Raw genomic sequence first — 7,056 nt, forward strand, 5'->3', positions numbered from 1 at the left:
GCAAAGTTGCCCCACTAAAACATCTCACCACCCCGAAAATGAAATAACGAGGAGCCCTTTTCGGTGTGAGACTGATGAACACAGTATGCGACAGCCACACCATCCCGATAAACCAGACATTCAACCACACCGATTCAGAAGTAGTGCTGTCTTGGAAAAAGTCGCCCCCAAGAGAGTTTAAGCAGTTTGTGGCCTGTCGGGTTGACGAGATACTTTCCTTGAGCGAACCGGAAATGAAAAGTTACGTCCCTAAGAAAGAAACCCCTGCCGACTGTTTACCAGGGACCGTACAAGGGTCCGTGCTTTTTATATCTTCCTCCCTGTTATAGCTCACTCTGATTTTTGGTGACAGCCACTCGGCTGGTTGTCATGTGTGAGTGAGTATCCGAGGGCGCTAAACGCAGGAGCGGTTCAGTGCGTAATCGTCAGAAGTTAAGAGAGGAATTCGGCTGAGAAAGAGCTAAGCGTTCGGTGTACTGCGAGCAGTGCGTGTGTATTACAATTGAATGATAATAAAACTATTTGTATCATTTGCGTCTTAAGTCATAGTGTCGTTAAATATTCAACAATCTCGGACACCTCAAGACAGACACTGGTCGAAACAGAAACCAATCAAACAAGAATCGAAAGAACGCAGAACAATCACACACACCACGGTTTAGACGAAAGTCCAATACTAAATATCGTACGGTTCTCGTAAAATAAAATAGCCCATCATTGTACCGATTTGCAAACAATTGCCGCTGCTAAGGGCTACCAAGAAGCAGGTTAAACTCATTAAAAGATCGATCAATTCGACTCAAGTCCCTCTGAACAGTGAGAAATATCGCAAGACTGAATTAGGTTTCCTTCGTATGGTCCAAGAAGAACGCTACATAAGCGTACGAACTAAAAATTTTGTATAACGAAGGCGACACTAAGAGACGTATAGAAAAGGGAAGTTCACTATACAAATTGTCCTCATTACTAGATAAAACCGGACTGCTGCGAGTTGTTAAGCGAACTGTTAACGCTGACCATGTCCGATACGACGCTCTGTATCCAGTGACATTACGGAACCCGCATTTACAAACCTTATTGTAAATTCACTGAACAATGGACTTAAAAAATATGCTACGTATTACGATAAATGGAAGCTCAAAATTAACGGATTAAAATCAGAAGCAATATTTTTCACCAGGTTAAAAAAAAAACAAACAAATTACCTAACAGAATAGTGAAATATAAAAACAATGAAATTCCCTGGAAACTTCGGTCAAATACTTAGGTATACTGCTGGACAAAAGGTTAACCTTTCAGAACAACACTGAAGCTACCTTGCTAAAATGTGAAAAAATGTTTAAAATCCTATACAGTTTTCTGCAAAGGAAATCGAAACTAAACTTTAAAAATAAGGTCCTTCTCTATAAAGCAGCAATACGGCCAATAATTACATATGCGTCTCCAGTCTGGGCAGATTGCGCTAACTGTCATAAAAAAACACTCCAAAGAATTCAAAACAAATATCTAAAAGCTATACTAAATGTTCCTCCTTGGTACCGTACATCCTTATTACACGAAAAATGTAAAATGCCTTTTATAACCCAACATCATAAAAATATTCAGACCACCTACATACAAAAATTCGAAACAAATCCGCTATGCAGACCTATCCCTTAGTCAGGAAATGTTATTTTCCTCAACAAAGCCAGAGGTCGAAAATAATCACCATATAAGTTTATAATCAAGTCAACATGACTTAATTAGATTAGGTAGGTTAATGAATAGATAATACTTTAGATATAAGCTTAGTTATGATAAGCTAAAATTTTTTTTTCTCTCGAACTTGTTGGGGTTTTGTCTGTCAAGTTTTTCCACTCATAGTTTTCCGTACGCCTTACAGGTAAAGCAATATTCGTTATACATCGCAATGCGAGTGAAGTTATTTAATTTGCGAGGAAAGACGTATAGGTCGAACCCGTTTTATGTATTACATGTGAATTACTATTGTAAAATCAAACTATTCATCGTCTAAATATATATCCCTTCACTACTACTAGAAACCTTATTGTAAAAAGCTACCATTGTAAGTTTGGACCGTAAAACCGTCGTGAACGAGATCTTCATATCTTATCTACGATCGTTGGTTGATAGAAGGACGAGTGTTACGAACGCGAACGTAAATCGAGCGAGCGTACCTGCGTCAAAGAAGGCAAACGTAAAGAAACTTAGAAAACAGGAAAAAGATGATCACGTAGTCAAAAACATATATAAAACGGTAAAGGTCCGACGCCCAACGCGTGAGCGTAAAGCGGGGAAAAACATACGTAAGTATACATTACAGATAAAGGACAGAAGGAACACGCCTAACGGACGGGTAATGAAGGAAATGAAAGATAGAAAAAATCCTAAACGAACTACTAATCGAAGTCTCGGCAAAGAAACACTACAAAAGCTACAAGCACGCCTTATTACAAACATGTAAACATTAAACCGTAGATAGGGTAATGTCATGAAAAACCCAAAGTTCCATCGTCCAGCTAACATACCCGGACACATGTAATTATGAACACCTGAACTAATAAACGAAAATAGGGCTAAGCGAGCGCGCCTTTACAAGGGTAACCAAAATATCCAATCGCTGGCTATCGATTGGCCAAAAAGCCAAAAAGCCAAATAGTTGGCAACCGAATTGAACGGAGGTCTGCTTTAGGAATTTATTCTGATTTATCAGAACAAAAGCCTACTTGCCCGACCCGAACGATTTGAGCGCCTTCACTTCAACGATTTTCTAAACTAGCACAGGTCCACCGTTAGAAACTAGCTCTGGAAGTCCAGAGCATAAGCCTAACGTCCGATCCTAGCTAAATCCGAAAAACGACGAAATTAACGCGAAAGTTTCCTGGACGATCATACTTCGCGTGATCATCCTACAATGGCGGAACCGTGTTCCGATTTGTTCCCGTCAGCAACAACGAGGGAATGCCAACACTGCAATGTATATAAGTGCAAGTAATATTATACTCGAATGGCACCACTACCGGCAGTACGTCTTAGCTCGTACACTCACCCGTTTAGCCATGTAGGCGTAGATTACCTAGGTCCACTGGATGTAGTGAATGGTAGACCAAAGGAGAAAATATACGTAACAGTATTCACATGTCTGGTCACCAGGGAAATTCACTTGGAAGTGGCGCATCACCTGCCCACCAATTCTTTCATTATGGCAGTAAGAAAGTTTATGTCACGGAGAGATTCAACGACTCACATATTTTCTTACAATGGCACTAACCTTGTAGGAGCCAGCAACTTGCTAAAACGAGAATTCGCTGCCATGACCCACGACGTTGCCGACGTTGCCCGCACCACATGGGCCTTTAATCCACCGTCGGCACCACACATGGGAGCGCTTGTTTACGGACGGAGCTTACGGTTCTAGCAGACGCTAAGAATTTGATCAATTTGCGTCCATTTTGTTATATGCCACTTACCTCGGGAATCGAAGAACTCTCACCAAACCACTTTTTTCCAGGAAGTTTTTTAGGAACAACACTTCTGGCACCCTGTCCAGATGTGGCGGATGCACTACGAAATAGCTCAAACAATACTTCCTACATCTCGACCTACGCATGAAGATACGACCTCAATCCGCGTTGGGGATTTGGTGTTCGTTCCGGAAGGCAATAGGAACGATTGGATCACAGCGACAGTAGAAGTGCACAAAGGAAGGGATCGACGTATACGTCAAGCTGCAGTGTGCACACCTACGGGTAAAACTATGAACAGAACGGTATTAGAGTTTGCGGTACTGAAAATCGAAATAGATCAACGGGAAATAACTCGATACTAGAGAGCAAACTACACTATCCAAGCTAGTTGTAAGCAAATTCTCGCGAACTATAGAATTTACGGGGTGGAAACTTGCTAACCACGCGCGACACAAAAGCAGCAAAGATGTCATTTTCTGTAAACATCATCATGTCAGCAGTCGGGCGAAACAGTTGTCACCTAGTTTTGCTGAATATAGCGAATTTGTTTAGAGGAACACACACCAGGTGGCGCTAGGAGCAAAATTAGGTTCGGCAAAAGGTTCATCGATCGACGCTAGTTTATCGATCGGATCGGCTGGATCGATTTGATGCCCAAACAAGGTGATAGTTCCAAAAAACGTGATCCTAGGCTAAGACAGAACGATGCAAGCAGGATATGTGTAGCGTAGCGAGTTAGTAACATATGGAACACCATAGTGAAAGAGCAGGACTATTTTTTTAATCATTAGCAACAACAGCAACACCAGCACCACCAGCAACATAATTATAAATCACGATTATAATAAAGTGTTAATAATGAGAAAAGTTGTACATTCGAAAAAGCCGATTCGAATGAGCAATAGTTCTTCCCACAATGGGTATACGGTGATAATGAATACGCTGAATGGAAAAAAGGGATTGCTATGTTCCCAAACATTTTCCAACTTAAGATACCACGATGGTAATTCAAAGGTGCACGCAAACGAAGTTCACAGTCTCATTAAATAGAGTGTTGGTTTAAAGGTTCCGGGTCATAACAACCTGTTTAACATCACCCTTAAACATGTTGGTAGTTCCTTTATATGGAGCACATCCCTCCCACCGTATGGTTCAATAAGCTTCTCCGGAATAAAAACCTTAATGTTTTTTACAACGAATAAATAAATAGAATTGGTCAACATTCAAAATACAGAGTAAGCACTTAAATAAATAGGAAACCTATGTACTAATACAAATATGAATTGATAATAAAGCGAATAATTTCTATGTTGAAATTTTCTCTTTAAAAAAAATTAAATAAAGAACTTCAAAGGTGCTTGGCCAATACCACCAGAAGCTGTTCAATTACACGTTTTTACAGATGCTAGTGAGCAGGATAAGGGTTTATGGCGTACTTTCAACTCGAAATTGGAGACAAAGTTTGATGCGCATTAGTAATTTAAAAAAATCGAATTTCGAGAAATTCGAACTCTCACAGATTCGTGTAATTGAAGACACGTGAATACAAAAGAAAATTCAGCTGACTGTCTGTATAAATGGAACAGAGATTCCGAAATCGACGCGCACGGAAAATGGTTACATAACCGGTAGTTTTTTTTTACCTTCCGAAAGAGTTTTAACCAGTACAAAAACTCGTAAAATCCACAGCGGATGAGAAAAAAAGAAAGGAAAGTACATCTTCTCGCTCACACAGTCTATCCTCCCGAAGTTCCTTGTATAGACACATTTCGGTTTTCTAGATTGATAATGCTACTGAGGACAGTTGCTATAGTCCAAAGATTCCCGTCGAACTGTCGACTGAAGAGGCAAGGAGAATCGGTACGAACCCTCACAGCTACCGATAAGTAATTAAAGCTTATTATCAAGGGACAAGTGCAAGCAAAGGTTGTTCCAATTGAGTCAGAGGAATGTCAGCGGTCAGAAACAATCCTATTTTTGAATGGCACAAAAAGACTATATCCAAAGAAATGTAAAAGCTCTTATGAATAGCGACGAAGATAGATAGATAGATTAGCCACAAAAACAAATGTGGAACGATCGAGCCTTTTGCAAGGTTTTCAATAATCTATACCTATAATCTAACACCATATTACGACACTAATACCACGTCACTACCACGAACGTTACGCACATGCTAATCGGGAGACTGTGGTGAACAAAGCCCGTCAGTGTTTTTATCATCATCATATCAAATCAATCAATTTGATCAAATATCAAATACCATGTTTACGAACAGCTGTCGACAAAGTGATCAGATTCTGCTAACGCTGCAAATTTCGAAAGTGTAAGTCACAAAGTCCTCCAATAGCTCAACTACCAGCGTAACGACTTACACCGTTCTACACGTCCATTCAGCAACATATGAGTGGATTACCTCGGTCCAATAGATATCAGTAATGCACGACGAAATAAAAAGCGGTTTGTGGCTGTCTTCACCTGCTTAGTGACCCGAGTGGTTCATCTAGAGGTTGCACACACCCTGTGTACGGAATTGTGCATAATAGCCATCAGAAGATTCGTTTGTCGAAGAGGACCACCGGCTGAAATATTTTCAGACCAGGGAACGAACTTCCAAGGGGCCAGCAACGAGCTGAAAAAGTAGATGGCAGATGTCAATCTCGCCTACGCAATTACATTTACAAATACTTACACTACGTGGTCTTTCAATCCTCCATCGGCGCCACATATAGGTGGAGCATGGGAACGTTTGGTACAAAGTGTTAAAGAAGGATTGAAAGCGTTGTATGATGGCAGAAGGTTGAACAATGAGATATTGAAAACGGTTCTGATCGAAGTAGAAAGCTTGATAAACTCTCACCCACTAACATATATGCCCCAAACGTCGTCAGATAAGGAAGCATTAATTTCGAATCATTTTCTTTTAGGCGACTCGGATGGAGTGAATGAAAAGATAATTTGCGATCGTTACCGGGATTCGCTGTAACCCTGCGTAGTAGCTACCAACGAACAGTGGTTCTTGCAGAAACAATGTGGGGCCGTTGGTTGAAAGAATACGTTCCAACACTTAACCGACGTACGAAGTGGCTAGCTCGAAGCAAACAGTTAGAACCAGAAGATTTAGTATTAATCAAAGAGAGCCAGGAAAGAGTGGCCAAGAGCGATAGTGCAGAAAACTTACCCGGTGATAAACGCGGAGCTAGACAATCAACTATAAACGTGAAACACTACTACAAAATAATGCCCGAAATCGATAGTGAACAACAGTTTCGTGCAGGCAGATGTGTTCACGGGGTGCTGCTGGGGACAGCTGGTAAACAACAATCGGATGTTATAATTGTGCCAATATTCCCATGCGGTTGTTGTTGTTTACCAGCTGTCATCTGATGGTCGATTCGATCTCAATGTGCAATCGATATATAAAGAGTCGTGCTACCGATCGCTAGATGGCGCTGGTCACTCCTGGGTAGTGTTGGGAAGATTGAGATTTGGAAGATCCGATCCTTTGAAGGTTACGATCGGATCGGATCCCAAATGACGGATTCTAAAAGGATTCGAACCGATTGGGATTCGAAAAGAAATCGATCCG

General features: G+C 40.9%; 1 long non-coding RNA gene across 1 annotated transcript; it reads right to left on the minus strand.

Annotated features, from left to right (window-relative positions):
* Positions 1 to 5,734: 5,734 nt before the first annotated feature.
* LOC128307320 (uncharacterized) lies at positions 5,735 to 6,758 on the minus strand. Its single transcript, XR_008287618.1, has 3 exons — positions 6,649 to 6,758; positions 6,160 to 6,554; positions 5,735 to 6,099 (listed from the first exon to the last, which is right to left on the minus strand). It is a non-coding gene; the product is annotated as an uncharacterized LOC128307320 (long non-coding RNA).
* Positions 6,759 to 7,056: the final 298 nt, after the last annotated feature.

This window comes from Anopheles moucheti, chromosome X (genome assembly GCF_943734755.1).
Source record: "Anopheles moucheti chromosome X, idAnoMoucSN_F20_07, whole genome shotgun sequence".
In the NCBI taxonomy this organism is placed as follows: Eukaryota; Metazoa; Arthropoda; class Insecta; order Diptera; family Culicidae; genus Anopheles; species Anopheles moucheti.